At 41.6% G+C, this 22,796-nt stretch overlaps 1 protein-coding gene and 1 pseudogene across 4 annotated transcripts in view; both read right to left on the bottom strand.

The window, feature by feature from the left end:
- The window catches only part of LOC124609172, a 754,237-nt gene that overhangs the window by 672,716 nt on the left and 58,725 nt on the right, over positions 1-22,796 (bottom strand). The window lies entirely within an intron of this gene.
- LOC124556152 lies at positions 22,038-22,156 on the bottom strand (annotated as a pseudogene).

Genomic DNA, 22,796 nt, shown 5'->3' with positions numbered 1-22,796 from the left:
TGACAAGGATTGTCAGAAAAACCTCTTTGTATGAAATAGGAAGCACAAAAATTAAAAACTACCACGACCCAATAACAGAAACATCACATTGCTACATGTTTTCCCATTAGTGACACAAATTTTTATTTACTAGTGGTAAGAAATGCTTCGTGACACTTTCTCTGCCACAAAACACTCTAAACAGTAAGATATTGTCTAAATTCTAACGCGAGAACCTCAACCAAAGCACGTGTAAAGGGCACAGGTCGAGTGAACCTCTTTATTAGTGATAAACTTTGTATCCGGTCACAGTATTGACACATGCGATAACAGACAGCCTTGCAAACGTGTACTGCATAAAGATAACGTAAGTTATCTTAAATAGAAAACTATCTGGGTATTTATCGTTAAAAGTGATACATTCCGCCACACAACTTGTGCTTCTGAACAGCTAGCCTGAAGCTGTATAATTAGTTACGTTTACTAGTTTCATTCCATTATTAATCTGCTACAAGGACTTGTAAAGCTTATAGAATAGTCGAAGTTATGACGTAAATTGGCATAGACATTTAGTGCCAAATCTTTCATAAGCGACGCACAGTCACATATATTAGGAGCTAATAAATGACTTATCAACACAACAGAGTTATACAGAACATCACACGACACAGAAATGAGAGTGAATCCATATGCTGCGTGACGCTCTGAAAGACTGAACTTTTTGAATATTTGAATATTATAAGAAAGAAAGCTACTTTCGCACCGGGCGTAATAACTTGCGCTAAAACATAATTTTAAAGATTTCATTTCGAAGTTATATTGATCTGAAAACCATGTGGCTCTACAACCACAGACAGAAATCTCTGCAGATGCGAATATGCGCAGTAATATTTATTTTGCGGATAAGAACCTAAGCCAGTTCGGATACCCAACGTTATACATGAGGTGTTTACAATAAACATTAATTTGTACTGAAAAGCTCAATTGAAGTGTTGATATTACAATTTTCGTCTCTCTCCATTGCAAGAAATGGATAATGCCACTAACTATTGTTTAAGTCACTGTTATTGCCCTTTCGGTACGGGGTGCCCCTGGCCTACATTGGCTTGGATTCCTGTACCATTTCCCTTAACAAAAGTCACGTGGCCACCAAAAGCAGGCACAAAGCAACTCAAAGATGTTCTAGGGTACTCTATCCATTGGAATTTTTGCTTCATGGCCTCATTCCAGTTTGTGTATCACAGACGACATAAATAATGTTTGGTATAAAACCAATGAATATCCCAACAGCCCTCTTAAGTAAAGTTACAAGTACACAAAATGATGCTTATTAAACTGATACGTGTAGTACATTACCAGATCTAACATTATTGAGAATTAACGTTCATTTGCTAAACACACTATATAACTAAGATGCAACAGTGCTCAAGACGTTACGACAAATTGTAACACAACTCCATTTAACCTCTCAATACTGAGGAAATATTCCAGGGAAAATTTCAAAAACGTGTTTCAGTAATGACAGTAGAAAGTTGTAAGTTAAGGAATGTATCAGTACTATGGCAGGTTAGATCGTATTAACGTTTCATAGTCAACCTCTACATTCTTAATCAGTTGAAGGCCTGACTTCAACAGATGCAACTTTAAGCTAGGGGAAACCTACTGCCAGAGTTTCGGTGTACCGAACAGGTCAAGTGGTTTAAAAAATTTCAGTGTTCGCAGGTGTGGATGAGGGACTCGTGAGTGAGCTGCGGACTGGAATAGCATTTATTTTATCCACGTAGATCTCTCTAATAATAGACACAATAGAAAACAAAAATTAGCTAAATTAAGAAATTTCTGAGATCTGAAGTTCCGATATTTAATGTGAATTAATCCTCTGTTTTTTTTAAATAAATAGGGTAGATAAATGATTCATGCACCTACGAAAAATATTTTGTTTTAGAACCAATATTTACTCTGTATAATATAGCTGTTTTTGAAAAATCAAGTAGAAAATTGCTCATACCGCTTTATATGTATGAGGTCATTTGATATGAAAAAAGCGTAGCCTTTCACTGAAAAGTGCAACATCCCTTAAAATAATTTTTTCGGATAATCTGCGTCGGTTCAAAACTGCCAGATCAGAATATTTAGCGAACAGGTCGCTGCTAACTGAGTTTTAGCTTGCGACTACAGGTTTCCTAAACGCAGAACTTTTCATGCTGCCCTGTCCTTTGTCTACGGACCGGACGAGATGGCGCAGAGATTAACTGCCCGACATTCGAGAGGACAGCTGCTCAAATCATGGTCTGGCCTTCCACGTACAGATATTACGTAGTTTCCAAAAATTGCTTAAGGCCGGGTTCGCACATTGGGTCCAACGTTGGCGCGAACAGTGTTCGTCTAATGTCCGGATCGATGAAACTTCATTGGAACCAACGTTGACTCAAATGTTGGTACGACTGCGTCGCTTGTCGGTATTTTTCTCAAATATCAAAGGACGTTGGACAGTATCGATAGCCGATCACACACTGGTGTCAACGTTATTTTGTTTTCTCTCTTTGCCTTTTCGAAACCGAGTTTGTTCGCTCGTCGTCGTCGAGGTCGTCGTCGTCGTCGTCTTCGTATGTTAAGTTTTTTGAAATGTCTCAGGAACAGTCGACCAATATTATTCACTCTCAAAACTACAAATGCACCTCAGAGTTTGTGCGTCAGACAAGTTTAAGTTGAGTCTATACGAATTCAACTTAATTTTGGCTTCAGTGTGTGGGCGCTGTCCCATTAATATTGGCCAATGTTGGCGCCAGCTTTGGCAACAACATGTGGACAAAGGGGTAGGAACAAGAGAGGGTAATATTTGTTAATTGTGTACCACGCTTACGTTCCAGACTACAAACATTGTTCATTGTGACGGCCCTCTGCATCCACGACGGCCTTGGGCCGCTCTAGAGACATCATTTCACAAATGTTCGCAGCACTTTTCGAATAATGGGCCACGGAATGTTCAGCTGTCCTGACATAGCTCGTTCACTACCTGAAGGTGGGACATTGCGTCCAGCATTCTCAGTTAAGGCAACAGTAACTTCTTCAACAATTTATGGCGTAATTGGCAGTCGACCTCTCCCACGAGCAGTTCCAAAATTATCAGCTAATTCGAATATACGAATTATGTTCAACACCGGTACGAAAAAAATGATTTCTCCAGATTACTTTAAAGCGTCAATATTCGCGAAGATGAACAGTGCTATTGCTGTTGTTTCCATAGAACAACTTTATGAGAAAGCCCTGCTTACCTTCTCCGGGCCCATGTTGACTGTCTGGAACTTTAGTGCACACTAACGATTGTACTTCAACCCTACATCGCAGCATCAGTACACATGTTTAGCGGCAAGTCATGACACTAACACTACTAACAACGCAAATCCCTCAACGCACACTTTGAACATCATTCCTATAACGTTGGTTATCCAAACTGTATAGAATTTTCCATCTACACTGGCTCAAATAGCGGAAGTTTAATTATGATCACCCTGTAGTACTGATCCCCTGCAAGGCAACAAAGAGTTCAATTTAATGAGTAGTACACAGCGGTCTTGTTACAATATTTTGTTGACAATGTACTGTTCGTAGAAACAGCTCAGCATTTGGCAGACATTGAATGAACTCTATAGAAAGAACCGAATTAAACTTGACAAATAGTGCGATAGGATAAATGATAAACTAACTTTTATGAATATTTCGGATATAAGGAATTGTATTATGAGGGCTGCGACTGTTGATCAATACAAACAAAACAGTTTCTGCGTCAGATAGATCAACAGTCGCAGTCCTCATAATAGCATCCGTTATGGACGAAATATTCACTTATATGCCAAGCGGGGCAACGAAAGAGGACAGAAATCGCGAGACAGTAAGGGTAAACTTCTGAAAACCAACGCTAGTATTGATTTTAACACAGACTGCAGGAGATATGGAAGTATCCAAAATTACATCAAGAATTCGTGATCTGGTAACACAGTCCGTCAGAAAGTCAAGAAAATGTGGCTAGATACCGAAATTAGAATACTCCAGAGAAAGAAAAACTTCCGAAATAGACTATTCCAACTAAGTGTGGCACAAAATCAGTGACAGTATTAACAAGGAGTACGTCACTACCAATAAACAGACACAAAAGCGAGGTATCCAGAAGCAGAAAAAAGTTATCCAAAAGCTAAAACGTCCAGTTGACATCAAATCATATAAATAACGATTCAGGGATGCAACATAAATTCCATAGCAAAGTTATAAACATCACTAAAAATCGAATTCAGTGATGAAGAACTTGACCTACTTAATAAAGGTCTGAAACACAACATAGAACCACCACTCAACATTATGAATATTAAAGAGTCAATAGTAGCTACTAAGAATACAAAGGATGCCGCTAAGTTAGACAACAACATTAAAACTGTTGTAGTAGAACAAGTTAAAAATCTGGCTGAGAAAGAAACCAGCAGAGAAACAGAAACATCACCACCATTAACGTCACAAAGGCACACAGAGGAAATTCAGTAATTATTTATAAGTAAATTAATTCATCCAGAAAACATTAACGTTCTTTGAAGAAAATGTCTTACAGTTAGATAAAGACCCTACCAACAAATTCCAAACTGAACTTAAGGCCCTTCTCAAATCACTAACTTCCTGCTTACCGAAAGGGAAAATCAACAATGTATATGCATGAAACCAACAGCACCACGCCTTAGATCTCAATCAAAAGATTGCAAAAAAGAAGGCTCTACACGACCAATATCAAACTCAATAAATTACCATGGGTACAAAATTCAACAGAAACTCAACGAGATCCTACCGTATAGCTATGTGTTGGAAAGCAATAGCCTCTCATTTCCTAGTGATCTGAATACATACACCGTACTAACAAATACCAAATGATCTTTCTAGATGTAACAAATCTGTATACTAACATCCTCATTCATGATGTTTTATCTGTTATTAAACAAAACCTAATAAAATACCAGAAGCTCTCCCCGACAGAAATCACCTTCTGGAACTGGTATCGAAATATAATTACTTCTCTTTCAACGGAAAAAAGCACAAACAAACAAATGGGCTAGCTATTGATGACAGCATATCAGGAACTACAGCCGAAATATTCCTCAACTACCTAGAGCACAAACTTTTCACAAAAACCAGCATGAACTCAAAAAGTTCAATACACCGAAGATATGTAGATGATAGATTTCTGTCCATTGATGGGAAAACAAAGATGATGTCCAAGACATCCCTCAAATATTCAACAAAATGCGCAAAAATATTAAATTCGTCTGTTAACGGAAAATAAATAACACTATTAATTTCCTCGATTTAACCGTCTGCAAACAAGATAACAAATATTTCTTCCAAATTTACAAGAAACAAGCCACTACAGACATAAGCGTATATGCTTCCTCGTGTCATCCCAAAAAGCACAAACTAGCAGCTTATCGCCTGATGATCCATAGAGCTCTAAAAATTCCGCTAAGTGAAGAGAGCCTCCAGAATGAAATAAAAATCGTGAAACGAATAGTTGTAGCTAATGGATATATAAGCACACTGACAATTTAGTTAAAAAAATAAAAAATAAAATGAACGAAATAACCACAAGGAACTAATAAAATACAATAACAACGTGCACCTCCTTCCTCGGTAACTTCTCCCAAACAGTTGCCAGTATGTTCAGGCGACACAAAATGAGAATTGCATTCCAAACAAACAATTATATTTGTCAAAGACTTCCTCATAACTTAAAAACAGTCAATAAATTCTCATACTCCGGCATATAAAAACTAATATTTTGTAAATGTTCGGCTCAGTACATAGGTCAAACAGGTCGTAACTTCCACACCAGATTCAAAGAACGAATCAACGCCTTCCGATATAACACACCATACAAATTTGCAATAGCCTCCCATATAAAAAATAATTTGACAATGTAGAAAGCAACCTTGAAATACTTCCTAAGCTGAGGAAAGGACATAGAATGTCTCTATACGAAGGACTAGAAAGCTATATAACCAGAAAGAAACTTGGGGTTATCTACTCTACAATAGTGAAATAAGCTCAACCAATTTTTTCAAAAGCTTTGACAAACTACTTAAAGCGTTCTCGTAATTTACAGTTTCAATGCACAGCAATTAATGTAACCACTCCCACTCATTCCCGAATAAGTTCAACCTAGAATGCGTGTGCATGATCTGCTGTAATATTTTTATATATAAGAAATTAATACAATAATTGAAGTGTTCACATTTCTATATTCAATTGCATCCCATTGACATTTTTTAAAACAAAAGGAAAAATATTTATGTTCATAATCATTTGGTCATTATATTTGCATTCCAATGCTGCAGTATATTCACATTTTTTTTAAAAAAATGTATATATAACTATCTACAATACTATAACTGAGTTGCGTACATGCCAGTATTCTGGTGCAGCCCATTCAAATAGTTAAAAAGGAAAAACATATTTTCTTAGAAACCATTCTATCTTTTATCTTTGTATCCATGTACAACATGTTTGAAATGACAGTGTAAACGTAATTTGTAGTGTAGAGGCAATAGAACGCAGATCTTTACAGATCTACCGTCCCTGTAAGTACAACTTACTGTCAGAAAATCATGTTTTTTAACCTCTAAAGAGGCTTTTCTAAATAAACAATTTTTATCATTATCAAAAGGCGCAAAATAACCTACACTGCCTTTGGTCTGCGACTGTGAAAGGACGTCTGTACTCTTTACCAACAGTAGCCACATAAATAAACCACCCTTCACCTGAAGATGATGGCGTGAACGATCGAAACGCGTAGTGGTCAAATAAACAAGCGACTGACGCAGAAATTGTTTTATTTATACTGTATTTTACGTTTGATAAGAGATCAGTAGTCGCGTGTAAAAAGAGCTTTTTCGAGGAATATACGAAGAAACCAGCGATGCCAGGTCAGTAAATCGCAGATAGAGGAAAAAATGTAGATCAGTTTCTTACGGGCAGTGCGCTCTGTACGTCACGCATTTCTCCGTTACGTTTTCATAACACTAACTGAATTGCTATCCAAATGACAGAGAAAGACGGAGAAAATATTAAGCAGATCAATTTCCTTTGGACACAGGTCTTCGTTACGACTTTTGCGACCAGCTGGTTCGCCTCCGCTGACAGGCGGGCAGAATGTGGGCAGCCGTCACTATCGATCCCAATATAAACGTCCAGGCAGATGTCGCAAGGCTCAGGCCAGAATTATCTTCACGGGGACTCGACTCCGCTGCCTTCTGAAGTTCGTGGTACTACATATGTGTCCCCTGATGCTCTTATCTCTCCTCATCAGAAAAGGTGCAGCGTTCACGTACTCGTCACAACGCGAACCATCAATGTTGCTGTGTAAAACATCGATCATCATCGTTTCTATCGACTTGCTGAAGTCTTCTTCACGATAATTGGTTATGCTCTGATGAAAAAACTCGCAGTGTCTTTCTTAAAAGGCAATTTTGTAAATATTCCTCGTTAGGAGTTGGCAGATTACTGAAGGTGAAGATCTTGTTTCCTTCCTATGTCATATCCGAAAAAAATGACTCTGAGCACTATGGGACTCAACATCTTAGGTCATAAGTCCCCTAGAACTTAGAACTACTTAAACCTAACTAACCTAAGGACATCACACACACCCATGCCCGAGGCAGGATTCGAACCTGCGACCGTAGCAGCCTCGCGGTTCCGGACTGCAGCGCCAGAACCGCACGGCCACCGCGGCCGACATATCCGACTTTGAATTTATAATCTATGGCACCTTTGATAAATAATCACCAATGGCCTGAGAAATAAGGTGCAGTGCAGCAGGTTTCTTTCTACTCTTCAGGTGGTTCTGACATAACGAAGGCTTTTCATACCACTCGATTTAAAACAGAAGGTGGAAACACTGGTACATAAAACCCAATACCAGTTCGATCATCTGCAAATTAAGCACTGTACGTTCAGTATTTCACGTAAGTCGTTACCTTGGATACGTTCCTCATAAGCCTCGCTCGCAGTGCAGTGCTATGTGGTTTGGAAAAAAATCGTGGATGACTGTCACGTCAACGGCGTCATGGATGGCTGTCATATTAGGAAGCGGTAGAAAACTCGAGAAGAAAACAGCGTGTAGACAAAAGCGTGAAGCTTTTAAGAATGAATCGAGCTGTGGGGAGTGCAATGTGAGGCCACGCGCCACTTGAAGAATTCTAGGAAAGTTCAGCGCGCCAACAGTTAAGAATGAGAGGGTGAGCTCCTCATCGGTGTTTCGACTGTTTTGTTGGTAGAACATCTGCCAGCGAAAGGCAAAGGTCCCAGCTTCAAGTCCAATTTTAATCTATCAGGAAGTTTCAGATCAGCGCACACTACACTGCACAGTCAAAATTCATGATCGAAATAGTTCCCTACGCTGTAGCTATTTGTGAGCCATTTCTTCGCAGGTAGTTTTCTTCCACGAGTTCTATAAAGGGGCGATCAAAAAATTTTCGTTCAAAGGTCCTACAGTCCTGAATCGGTATTCCAAATAAACAAAATCGCCAGAGGGATTTAAGCTATCATTCCACGGACGCACCTGGTTGAGGATACCCGTTTGGTAAAGCACCGTGTCTTGCTGCGTGAGGAAGTCTCTAATTGCCTGCTGCACATTCTCTTCCCACAGGAATCGTCGATCCTTTAAAGCTTTTTTTAAGGGACCGGAAATGTGGTAACCGCATGGCGAGAAATCAGGGCTATATAGGGGGGTTCTCGAATGTCTCCTGCTTGAGTTGCGTAATTTCTACGATATGGGGATACGCCTTATCATGAGACAGCAGTACCCCTTGTCAACAACGGTGGTTTTCGATATACATGGTGCCCCATACGCGTTTTTCACTCTCCGATGGATGTCTACCGGTGTTTGTACTTCAGCAGCCAAGAAACGAATAACAACACATTGGTCCTGTTAAGATGTACTTGGTAATAACATTGCCATAGTTCACGTTTCCGAATTTGCCACACTCACTTCGAAAAGACACGAATGCCACTCTAATCCCTTGTCTTATACACCTGCATCAAAATATACGCTACAGCAACGCCCTCAAACGGAAACTTTGTGATTGCCTGTTATATTACCGCGACGATTGCAGGAGAACTTCTGCGAAGTTTAGAAAATAGAAGAAAGATATCATCGGAATTAAAGCTGTGCGATACCGGAATTAAAGCTCTGTGGCCGAGTGGTGAGTCATACTTGGATAGCTCAGTTCGTAAAGCAGTTGCCCTCAAAAGGCTAAGGTCCCAGTTTTCAGTACCGGCCCGACACACCGATTTAATCTGCTAGGAAGTTCCATATCAGCGTACATTGTGGTGCAGAGTGAAAATTAATTCAGTTTGTGATTCGTTAGTAGTTAAATACAAGGAATTTTGTATGTGTGATAGTTCCTTGTCTTACCTACAGTTCATAGTGTAACTAGTAGACAAATAATGACGTACAATAGCTGACTCTCCAGGGCTATCTCAGTTGTGAAAGTTGCTGCTTTTCAAACATCTAATAGACTACTTACTTCCAGAGACCGAAGTTTGAATTTCTTTTATACTACACAACAGGTGTCTTTTATTATTATATTATAATTTGGCTGACAAACTATCAGCCATTCTCAAGTTGAGTCACTAGTAAGATTTTTAACGCACTATACACTGTAAAATAAACACGCATCCGTCAAAGATAACAAGAGCGTCAGTCACAGGTAAAACTTTACGCCTCTAAGAGCAAAACAAAGCAAACACAGAGTCAGCGAATCCACAGTGCTTACTAAGCACTTGATTTATTATGGATAGCTTACATTGTAGTGCCAGGCAGTGGAGTCGTAGAACAATATTTCCTTTGAAATAGCAGACGTGAAATCAGGGGTCTCCACGATTTGTCGAACTGTAAATTCTCATATGACTGGGTAGGTTGTCTGCTAATTGTATTTCCACCGCTTTCTTGACCATTGAATCCCAGTAGTTCGAGACTGTGACCAGTATCTTAAATTTCCTTAATCAAAGGAATGCAATCCTGGAAATTCATTTCAAGTGTGCGCTCTCAAAGAAAATATTGTTCTAGGTCTCCACTGCCCCACGTTACAACGTCAGCCACCCATAGTAGTCAATCAAATAGTTCGTAAATACTATGGATTCTATGAATCTGCGCTTACTTTTTTTTTAGTCTTAGAGGCGTAAAATTTTCTCTATGACAGACGCTCTTATTACTACTACCTTTGACGCGAGTGCGTTTACTCCTCAGTGTAAAGCGCATCAAAAATCTTGCTAGCGACTAACCTTGAGAACAGCTGAAACGTTGTCAGGCGAAACATCGGTACACGAGTTAATAATACCCCGGAGAGTTAATAATATCCCGGACGCACTACCGAAAAATTATGGAGTATTCCATCTTCTGGGAAACTTCAAGAAACACGGCGCACCTGGTATGAATACGCCATTAAGCCTGCTCAATAAAGGACCAGCGGAAACTTTCATCTCTAGTGTGAAAATTGCGTGGAAGGACACATATTTTCTGATTCACCACGGTACGCGAGTGGCATGGAAGATATCTTAAGTGTCTGTAATTTCTTTTGTTAGTCGAATTTTGCCTTTATTGCCGTTACTGAAACAATATGTAAGCAATGTGAAATCTTGGTTGTGAAAATTTCTGAGTAAGCTTGGACGAGTCATGGAACGTTTTTTTTATGTGTGTGTGTGTGTGTGTGTGTGTGTGTGTGTGTGTGTGTGCGCGCGCGCGCGCTTCCGTAACACCTTCCCAGGAGTGAAACCCAACCTTTCATGAAGTCCTACATGTTTTATATGCCGCATACCTATAATGGAATAGGGCGTATAACGTTTGGTGAGCAATCCCCTTGGTAAACAAAATGCAGTTTCCACGAAATCTACAGATGAGTCTAAGCCTACCGCATTCTTCACCCATAAATGAGAATTGGAAATTTGTGGTAAGTTCCTATGGGACCAAACTACTGATGTCATCGGTCTCTAAGCTTACACACTACTCCTCTCTCTCTCTATTCGTTTAGTCGGTTCCGACTCTTCGTGATCCCATGAACCAAATCACGCCACTTTTTCCTGTCTTGCACTTTCTCCCGTAGACCCTCCAGGTTGGAACACACTGCTTCTGTGATGCCATCGATCCATCTCATCCTCTGACGTCCTCTTCTTCTAGTTCCTTCAATCTTCCCCAGCATTAATGTTTTTTCCAGCGAGGCATGCCTTCGCATTGTGTGTCCAAAGTAGGTCAGCTTTTGTTTTAACATTAGACCTTCCAGGGAGAAATCTGGTTTTATTTGCTCCAATATTGATCTGTTGGTTCTCTTTGCAGTCCATGGAACTCTAAGAAGTTTCCTCCAACACCACAATTCGAAGGAGTCAATTCTACGCCGTTCAGCCTTTCTAATGGTCCAGGTCTCACATCCCTACATCACAACTGGAAAGACCATAGCCCTCACAATATGGATCTTTGTTGCTAGTATTATATCTCGGAACCTTATAACCTTGTCAAGGTTTGACATCGCCTGTCTACCGAGCAACAGGCGTCTCCGGATTACATGGCTGCAGTCGCCATCAGCAGAGATCTGGGAACCGAGATAACTCAATGTGGTTACTACCTCCATGGTTTCTCCTGCTATATCCCACGAATTGGTAGGTGTGGTTGCCATAATTTTCGATTTCTTCACATTCAGCATAAGACGGGCCTTTTCACTTTCGTCTTTCACCTTCAGGAAGAGTGTTCTCAATTCTTCTTCACTTTCTGCCAACAGGATCGTATCATCTGCGTACCTGAGGTTGTTTACGTTTATTCCAGCTATTTTAATTCCTGTTTCTCCTTCATCTAGCCTCGCATTCTTCATAACATGTTCTGCATACAGATTGAATAAGTACGGTGACAGTATGCAGCCTTGCCGGACCCCTTTCTGAATCTTTATCCACCGTGGCTTCTTGGTCAAGGTATAAACTCCGTATCAGACGAATGAGGTGATCTGGTACACCCACGTTTTTCAGTACGTTCCATAATTTGTTATGATCGACGCAGTCAAAGGCTTTGGCGTAGTCAATAAAGCAGAGGTACACATCTTTCTGCAATTCTCTCGCTTTTTCTATAATCCACCGAATGTTAGCAATTTGATCTCTAGTTCCTCTACCTTTCCTAAATCCAGCTTGTTCTTCTGGTAGCTCTCGATCTAGATATTGGCGAGGTCTATTTCGTAAGATTTTCAACATAACTTTGCTAGCATGTGAAATAAGTGCGATTGTTCGGTAATCTGAGCATTCTTTAGAACTTCTCTTCTTTGGAATGGGGATGAATACTGATCTTTTCCAGTCTGCTGTAATTTCCCAAGTCCGTCGGAATGCACAATGGACATGAATGGATGCAGATGATCAGACAGGATGCTTATGTAGGTGACACCTGTCAGAGTCTTATCTAGACGTATCAAGGGTCCCATATCACTCCAACTGCACACGCCCCACACCATCACCTAGCCCCCACCACCTTGAACAGTCCCCTGCTGACATGCAGTGCCCATGGATTTCTGCGGCTGTCCCCATACCGTTACATGTCCATCCGTTCGATACAATTTGAAACGAGACTCGTCCGAGCAGGCAACATCCAGTCATCAACAGTCCAACGCCGGTGTTGAGGAGCGCAGGCGAGGCTTAAAAATTTGTGTTGTGCTGTCGTCAATGGTACACCAGAGGGCCTTCGGCTCGAAAGCCCATATCGACGATATTTTATTGATTGATTAGACGCTGACACTTGTTGATGGTTCAAATGGCTCTGAGCACTATGGGACTTAACATCTATGGTCATCAGTCCCCTAGAACTTACAACTACTTAAACCTAACTAACCTAAGGACAGCACACAACACCCAGTCATCACTTGTTGATGGCCCGGCCTTGAAATATGCAGCAATTTGCGAGAGGGTTGCTCTTCTGTTACGCTGAACGATTCTCTTCAGTCATTGTTGGCTCCGTTTGTTTTGATGTTTTTCCTCATTCCTGATAAATGGTTTAAATGGCTCTGAGCACTATGGGACTTAACATCTGAGGTCATCAGTCCCCTAGAACTTAGAACTACTTAAACCTAACGACATCACACACATCCATGCCCGAGGCAGGATTCGAACCTGCGACCGTAGCAGTCGCTCGGTTCCACACTGAAGCGCCTAGAACCGCTCGGCCACACAGGCCGGCGATTCCTGATATTCACGGTACACTCGTGAAATGGTCGTACGAGAAAATACCCACTTCATCGCTACCTCGGAGATGCTGTGTCCCACCGCTCGTGCGCTGACCATAACACCACGTTCAAACTGACTTAAATCTTGATAACCTGCCATTGTAGCAGCAGTGGTCGATCTAACAACTGCGCCAGATACTTGTCTTATATAGCGTTGCCGACCGCGGCGCCGTATTCTGCCTTTTCATATATCTCTGAATTTGAATACGCATGCCTATACTAATTCCTTTGGCGCTTCAGTCTAGCCTGATGCAAGGTATTTTCACTGTACGCGATGAGGATCGTAACTGCCACTTAATAAATGTTTATTTCACGAGCTACTCTTGATGATGGCTCAGATATATGACTTTTCCCGCTCTGAGTGGAGCGTCATCGGACGGTGCTGGCTGTGGAAAGCAGGAAACACGTGGCGACCGGCAGTGTTTACACGGCGAGAGCGGGGCGACAGTTGCGACACTTGGCGAACGGCCCGGCGTTAACTGCAGCGCGTCTCGCACGGCGGGTCCCAGAGATTGGCCGAGAGGCGGGTAAGAGCGCGTGTGTGGCCACGTTGCCAGCTGCGTCGCCTGACAGGCGCTGCACGCGAAGAGTTTTGCTCGTTCCGTACAGGTAGAGCACAAACGAATGGCGCAGTTCCAAAAGTAAATAAAGCGTGTCAGATGGTTACCACATACATCGTCAGAAGCAGCAGCTGTCCAAGTTTGCAACTAATGCTCTCTGTTTTGGTACTGGCACTGGGTTTCAAGCTGGCTTTCCAGTTCGTAAGAGCTTCTTCCGTATCGCGTTGTGAAGTACAGGAAAAAAGTACAGGAAACTCGGGGTGAATTTTTAACTTACGCATCGCGACAACAAGTTTACCTTAGTGCCAATTGTAAGTTGCCGGTTCATATATTTCTCCAGCGCAGCTAGCTCGCTCGTGCATTACGTGATATGCGGGATGGCGATAAAAGTGCAACAAAAAGCGTCATGCCTTTTCCATTACAACGAGCAATTCAGTTACAACTAGAATTATAAAACTGTCATTGGCTGCCGTAGACTATCATAAGTACGTATAGACTACAGTTGTTTTCCTAGTAGCTTTGATGAAGTAAGGTTGTACCCAGTTACCTGTACGTTAGGTGTGTTGCATAACTATCAGGAGTTACCTCATAAAGATCGCTTTCTTTACGTATGTGACCAGTGTCTTACTAGATTCTTCTAAAAACTGGAAGCGGGAAACTGTCTAGAAACAGAGTGAGGATATATAAATGGCCAGGTAACCTATGGAACACTTCCGTTCTAGATAGTTATCCTCCTGTCTGTTACTTAAAAGTAAACACTATTTATAGCAAAATTTAAATTTTCAATGTTTAATTCAGGTTTTATTCGAAAATTGTTGATTTGTAACTTAAAACAGAGGGATGTTATAGTAAAAAAATAAAGAAAACGGCATTTCCCAGGCAAAAAGATAAAATAATAATAATAAAAACGCAAAACAAAAATATATCAAACGTTGCTTCAGTACTTCGTCGAACTTGCATTTCTTTTATTCATAATCAACTTTCGCTTTTATCAATAATAACAGGAAACTCGTGCCTTCGATCGTGATGAAGGCCAGTCTATTGAGTACATTAATATTTTTTTTTAAGTTTGTGCAGGTAAACTGAACTTTCATAACAAAAATTACTTTGGTTATGTACAAGGGCAGAAGTTACGTGATCAAATAATTGTTATCACTTTTAAAATGCAAATTATATACTGTAAGGATACAAAATACACAATGATTTAACATTGAATGATGAGCTGTTCTAATTATGTGCAAAACAAAAAAAAAGAGAAGTCGTCGGCTTACAGTTTCTCTCTTATACATCCATTTTTGTTTCTTTCCCTATAAAGGCTACCGACACTACTGGTAATCCTGCCATTTACTATCTGATTTACGTATCGTAACAGAGCTACCGAACTTCAATTTAGGTAGAGTGGAACTCTAGTTATAACTGAATGGCGTGATTTTCGTCGAGAGTACGACACTTTAATTTATCAAAGCAGCCGACGACAACGCGAGCTGTTTCAGTAACATCGCGTTGCACCATATGTAATCACGGTCGTCTGATCTCACAATATGTCATTTTTTGTGCGTGTCTGAGAAAGACTCTACGTGCCTCCCCTCCCGGCAACTCCGGGCGTACTGCGACGCTATGTAGTAACATTAGACATGCACCCTAAAATATCGAGCGAGTCTGATTATTGTCTGGATGTTCGCCGTGCGTCCCGTGGAGGGCACATTGAATGTTTCTCAGAGTAAATGGAGACTTTCACGCCAAATGAAACTGTAAAAAGGACCATAAGTACATGTTAATGCTTGTTAAAGATATACACTTGTAAAATCGAATGGTTCGTATAAAAATCAAAGCTTTATAATCCTATGTGTATGTCAAAATCTGCCCCCAGATTCTACTTTTAGTCCTGTGGAAGATATAGTTTTGTAAAGTCGAATCAATATTTTTTAAACACCATGTATTAGCATTGACCCCGACCGTAGCATAGCGGTCAGTGTGGCCTAATGCCATGCGGAAGACTCGATTTCGATTCCCGGTACTGTCAGACATTTTCCTTGTAGAGAGAACTTGAACATGGTGCATTTAACCTCGTGATGGCAGCTTACGAGATACTTGAAAGAAAATTAGTGGTTCCAAGGTCTGAAAAATCGACAACGGCCGAGAGAGCGTGTGTTGACCACATGCTCCTCCACATCGCATCCACATGATCCCATATGGCAGAAGGATGACAGGACAACATCATGTGGTTCTCAGTGCCTGATGGCAGAGTTTGTCACTGTCTGTGGCAATACAATGTGAGCTTAGTACAGATTGCCGCACCGTCAAATCATACTGTTATGTCCACCTGGTACATGTGACGTCTAAAGTGTGTGGTTCATGACATGTGCACGAAACTGCGCTTACGAAGTAGCTCCACAAGAAGACTTACAGGCTGCCTGTATCCATTTCGCTTGTTACTGTCATGTCTGAAGGAAGTCCCTTCTGCAAAAAAATGGTTCAAATGGCTCTGAGCACTATGGGACTTAACTACTGAGGTCATCAGTCCCCTAGAACTTAGAACTACTGAAACCTAACTAACCTAAGGACATGACACACATCCATGCCCGAGGCAGGATTCGAACCTGCGACCGTAGCGGTCACGCGGTTCCAAACTGACGCGCTTAGAACCGCACGGCCACACCGGCCTCCCTTTTGCAACTGATAGTCAACATGGAAGGCAGTATTTGGGTAACGGCGAAGTTCGTAAACTTTTCGAGTGCTTTTATAGTGAGTACACAAACAGCACATGTATTGGAAAACTATCAGGAAAAAAGAAGGGTCGTACAGCACTGTTGACTGGGAGGATCCGAGGGGTAATGTTCAGCGACCCAATCAGGATGGAGTTTGTTCCTCCGGGCACAACGATCCTTTTCACTCTGTTTGTGAGAGCTGTGTCCAAAGAGTATTTGTTGACTGCAGGTTACTGAGTGTGTTGCGTCGGGTCTTGATTGTGGAAAAGGATGAGGGCGAAACCTGGTGCCTCCGCATAGTCTCATCCTCTCGAATATCACCAAGAGGACCGTCGGGCTTAAAGTACTCGTCCGATGGACGGACCACCCTGCGCCGTGTAAAACGCTCTCACTTGATAAGACAATGTGGAGAGGTTTGCAATTTAATCCAGAACATTGGTACCAAGTCTAATGATCAGCAACAGAAAGCTATCACCTCTGCTCCTCTTGTTTCCGAAACACTGGTGATGAAAATTACTTCTACCACGAGGATTTGGAGCCAGCTACCTGAGAGATGCAAGCCACTGCACAGGTGTGTGTTTAAGACGTCGGTTACGGAGGCAGGGTACTACGGTAAAATTGCGAAGCTTCGAATACTATACAGGTCCTCGGTGGATGTTGACTATGGCGAAACTCAGAGAGCAAATACTTTAGGGAGCAACCGTACTCATTTCTACTCTGACAGTTCCCAGAAGTGAAGTGATGGTGTCCACTAACAAGACAAAATATTTGAATTTGTTCAACATTATCGATGTTGAACTGCTGCAGATTGTTGACCCGAAGCCTTCATCGATTGATCATATTTTCTGTTTCATAGAGCGGATTGACGCCAATATGGCGGCGAAAAACACACACACGTTTGCAGCCGTTACTAGACGAACAAGAGGGACGGAGCCAACATTATGTTTCCCAGACAGCCCCTAGGATTTCTAACACGCCATTAAGGCACTCTTGACCAATTTGGTTGCCATGTACGGAGATATGATCTACCATACCCGATTCCTTCTTCGCTGGTGAGGGTAGGCTCAAATGGTTCAAACGGCTCTGAGCACTATGGGACTTAACTTCTGAGGTCATCAGTCCCCTAGAACTTAGAACTACTTAAACCCAACTAACCTGAGGACAAAACACACATCCACGCCCGAGGCAGGATTCGAACCGGCGACCGCAGCTGTCGCGCGGATCCAGATTGTAGCGCCTAGAACCGCTCGTCCACCTTGGCCGGCCGCGAGGGTAGGATCTCTCAGCTACATCTCTCTTTCCCACGGCCACGAGCATCCGAAAAGGTCTCGAAGACAGTGATAAATCCTTAAAAAAACTTCAGTACCCTCCAAATCATTCACGTACTAGGTGAGTTAAACATATGTGAGATCACAGCGAACATCACGTTCACTGGAACTTGACCTCACGCACCCACTAACCTCTCCAAAAGATGAGAAACATGTCCCACGACTGGGTCGTACAGTACGGTTTAGAGATGTCCGTTTGTTACCAGATAATCTCTTAGAGACACCAGAGAATATGCTTCACTTTATGCTTCGTTCCGTAGTCAGCTTCCAGTGAATGACTGAATTATTTTAAGGTAATGCAGTTTGAGCCGAAGTACAATTTCAAGTGCTGTGGAAGTTAGCATTTTTGTTCTATACGAGGGGCATTCAATGAGTAATGCAACAACAAATATTTTCTCACCCAAATTTGGTCGAAAATATTCGGAATTCGTTGTGTGACATAGTGAAATATTTCCACTTCAGCCGCCATAGTTTCGCGAAGTTCCTATAGGTTGTGGCCCTATGCGTAGCCTTCAAAATGGCGTCTGTGCAGAGAGCTTACATTGAGTATCGTTTGGTGTGAAACCAGAGCATCGCAGATATTCATAGACGCTTGCAGAATGTCTACAGAGACCTGGCAGTGAACAAAAGCACGATGAGTCGTTGGGCGAGACATCCGTCATCACTGCAACGAGGCCGCGCAAACATGTCCGATCTCCTGCGTGCCGGCCGGCTGTACACAGCCGTGACTCCTGCAATCTCGGAAATTGAAGGAACGACTTCAGCGTGTTCGTCGCCACAGATATGCAAGTGAACATCTCCTTCTCCATGACAATGCAAGCATTACACAGGTCTGCGCAGCCTGGAATTCGCACCTTCCACTTTAATCTGTTTGGCCCAGTGAAGGTCGCACTCCCCGGGAAGCAGTACTTGGATAATGTAGAGGTTATTAACGCAGCAAAATGTTGGCTTCGACGTCGATCAGTGGAAAATATAAAATGTCAGATCAGTCATAGACTGCTGAAGGCGTTTTGATTCGTCATTTTGTACTGAACAGCCGAGGTCCAGCAACCATCTGTATAAAGATAGACATACACAGACTCGATCAGTAGAGTGTTACCATGCAGGAACGGTGGCCCAGTTAGTCAGGTGTCTTAAGGCCGCCGTATTGAACGGAGATTGTGTTGAAAAATAGGATTTTTTGGCCAAAAAAGTGGGGAACAGTGTGATGTGTTGTAATCCTGAATAAAGCCAACCTCCTTCCAGAATGAAATGTGTTGCATTACTTATTGAACGCCATTTATACTATGTGTGTATTTTATTTTACCTCTCCCTTCAAGCGTCTTTTTATGTTCACAGTAGTATAGAAAAAACACGCAAAACTTGATAGGTATCTTGGAAAATTAGATAGTAATATACGGTACAGTATTTTTTTAGGTATCATCCTGCAAAAATTCACACAAATGCAACACGTTGTACACCAATGCAAATGAAAAACAATATAATTCACCAAATAAACATTGACTGAGTTTTTGGCAAACAATGTGTGTGCGCTTCTACACGATGAATGAAAATTTTCCAAGGTATCCATTCAGATTTTCTTGTTATCCCGACAGTAGTGAGAACGCAAAAAGACGCCTGCAAGCCGAGAGAAGCAGAATAAGACACACGCAGACTTAGTATTAAAAACAATGGTGCTAACTTCCACAGCAATTGACAGCGAGAGTAATTTCCTGTGCTACACATGACAGATGAGAGCAACTGCAGTAATTTAAATCATATCAGTCATGTTCATATTATTAGCCCTTTAATTTCAATTTAGATGCGAAAACGAAGGTTTTTGGTTGCGTCATCCTGTCCGTTTGTGTGTGTGTGTGTGTGTGTGTGTGTGTGTGTGTGTGTTTGCCCGTTTGCAGCTATTTGAGAATGAGGTTTTTGACTCCGAGCAGAACTCATTAAACGTAGTTCGTACGAGCAACGGCTGTGCTGATGTTATACAGGCTCCCCTGTAATCGAGGTTGTATCTAAGGAATCTGCGACGTGTCGGAGAATATTACAAGCCATCCATTTAGATTTTCTCAAAGATATGAAAACAGCGAGTAACTGAACGGATGCGAGAACGTGAGTGCTCCCAGGTTATTGACTTAGCCCTGTGCCGCAGTTATTAGCTCTGCCACATGTTCCACAGATACAGACATTGTAGTTCAGTTCCTTCAGTTTCAGACACGATTATTACGGAAGGTACTTTAAGATAATCCCCTTGGATTATTGCAGTCTTCTATGTAACCTGTACACATTCTCGCTGTTGGAGAAGTTGATAAGAAAGAGCCATGCCAAATGCTTTCATCTGGCCTTTATTCACATATTTTTTTATCACTAAATTTTTTTCTAGGTAAATCGAGTCTTACGTAGGAGGTATTTGCAATTACTCGCCAATTCTGATGTTGAAATCTAAGTCTGGAAAGGAATTCTGGGCTACATTTAATTACATCTCGGAAGAAATTACATGACTCTACATTCACTTAAGTACTTAGATATTCATTAATTTGACATTCTGAAAGGATTCATTGATTGTTGAGCTACTAATAAAGTGAAGACCGCCTCAAATCACCGTCAGTCCGCAATATATACTTTCTACTGCTGCTCTGAACCATCTTGTACGAGTGCCAGACGATTCCTTCAATAAAACCGTAACAGTTTTTACTTGCGTCATGTTTCTTCAACAAAGTTAATATACATCCTTGTACGTGATCTCGATCTCCACGTCGCAGCACGCCAAATCCTAAACATCCTTCTTTAAATTTATCCACAACGGCTTCCAATCGATCGATAGTAGCCTTTGTCACAGAGCAGTGAAATACAGTAGCTTTAGTCCCCTGCGGTACTTAATCGTCCGCAACACCACGGATTACAACAGAATGCTTCCGGTAAACAGTATGATCAAAATTTCGTTATCAGAAAGCTTTACAAGGTCCCGGTATCAAATTATGTTCTCTCCTCAGATGAAAAGTACAATTTTTGACATTCTGTTCTCTAGGGAGCAAACATGCATCACATCCTCGTCAATTAGATACCCACGAAATTATTTACTTTCTAAAAGTGCTGAAGGACACGCCCAGAAAATAATTTCATTTAAATAAGTAGTCTGTAACAAGTGTCTGCTTTCGGCCCTAAATTCTTAGCTCTGCAAAGAGAGGCTCTTGAAAACCATTGTTCGGGTGTCTCGAAATACTGTCTCTGCCATCCTTGTGCATATAAACCATCAAGAATTTTTTTGTTGAGAATACTGACACTTTCAGAAGGTGCTTCAACATTCATTCAATTAGCACTAGACAGAAAAATGGTTTTCACTTACATAACACTTCCTTAAGCATTGCACAGAAAGATGTCCACTATTCAGTAGATCTAATTTTCGATAGGCTTCCAGCAGAACCGAAAAAATTGAGTGATACACCATAAGTTTTCAAATCCGTGTTGTAAGGTTTCTTGAGGCACACCCATATTCCGTACAGTAGTTGCTCATAGTAGCTGAGGACTTTTCACTGTAATATGTTATTTATTCGTACACTCTCTCACAGTTTTCTTCTGTTTTATTAATTCTTTAGTTTCTTTGGTTTATAAGTATTCTAATTAGCATTCTGTAAACTAGGATATTGAGTCGTTCCACGATCAAGAAGCTTTAGCTCGCATATTCCCACGGAACGTGATAAATAACGGAATATTAAAAATCAATTTTTGAACTGGAGGTAAATCCTGGTAATGGATATACATAACATGTCATGTAACCGAATATTTTGAATAGGTGTATTTTAACAGGTGAATATTCTGCCGTGGCTTCTGGCAGAGAACGACAGAATGACCTATACAAAATGGAACAGCACCACATTGCTGGGACCAGGTGCAGATTATTCGATGACATCGTCCCAAAATAGACCAATGGCGCTCGTTTTATGCGTACTAATCGATGATCGGCAACTAAAAACTAAAGTAACTCCGCCTGAACAGGCCATGAACGCCCAACGGTACCAGCCGGCCGCCGTGTCGTTCTCAACCCACAGACGTCACTGGATGGGGATATGGAGGGGCATGTGGTCAGCACACCACTCTGTCAGCCGTTCTGTCAGTTTACGTGACCGGAGCCGCTACTTCTCAGTTAAGTAGCTCCTCAGTTGGCCTCACAAGGGCTGAGTGCACCCCGCTTGCCAACAGCGCTCGGCAGACCGGATGGTCACCCATCCAAGTGCTAGCCCAGCCCGACAGCGCTTAACTTCGGTGACCTGACGGAATACCGGTGTTACCGCTGTGGCAAGGCCGTTGGAAGCAGAGAAACTACATGATAGAAACTCTAATGGCAGGTATAGTGGTGCGTCCACCACAGGCTGGTGAAAGTAGGATTTAGTGTCATTTTGGTGCTTCAGCTTATGCTGACAAGTAAAACGGAATTCAGAGCAAGTACTTTGCATTGACGGTAAAGTTTCCTTGCGGTAAGAGTCAACTGTCCAACAAATAACTGTCAGCAGAAATGGTTCAAATGGCTCTAAGCACTATGGGACTTAACATTTGAGGTCATCAGTCCCTTAGACTTAGGACTACTTAAACCTAACTAACCTAAGGACATAACACACATTCATGCCCGAGGCAGGATTCGAACCTGCAACCGTAGCAACAGCGCGGTTCCGGACTGAAGCGCCTAGAACCGCTCGGTCACAACGGCCAGCTGTCAGCAGAAAACTGACGCTTCATGTAGAGGGATTACGTTGGTCTCATATATAATTTTTGTCAGATTTTTCCTCAAGCGCATTTCATTGAAAACGAGGAGCTTTAAATATACAAAATAACAGTCTTGGACTAATCATCAGATAAATCTTAAGAACGCACTAACGAGCAATAAAGTAGTGGCACCCGACTAGTGATTCGGATTCTTCTGACGAGAGAGACGAAAACATTCTAACATATTAC

This window comes from Schistocerca americana, chromosome 1 (genome assembly GCF_021461395.2).
Source record: "Schistocerca americana isolate TAMUIC-IGC-003095 chromosome 1, iqSchAmer2.1, whole genome shotgun sequence".
NCBI lineage: Eukaryota > Metazoa > Arthropoda > Insecta > Orthoptera > Acrididae > Schistocerca > Schistocerca americana.
Note: the sequence above shows the minus strand (reverse complement) of the source record. Positions and strands in the feature narration are given on the sequence as shown.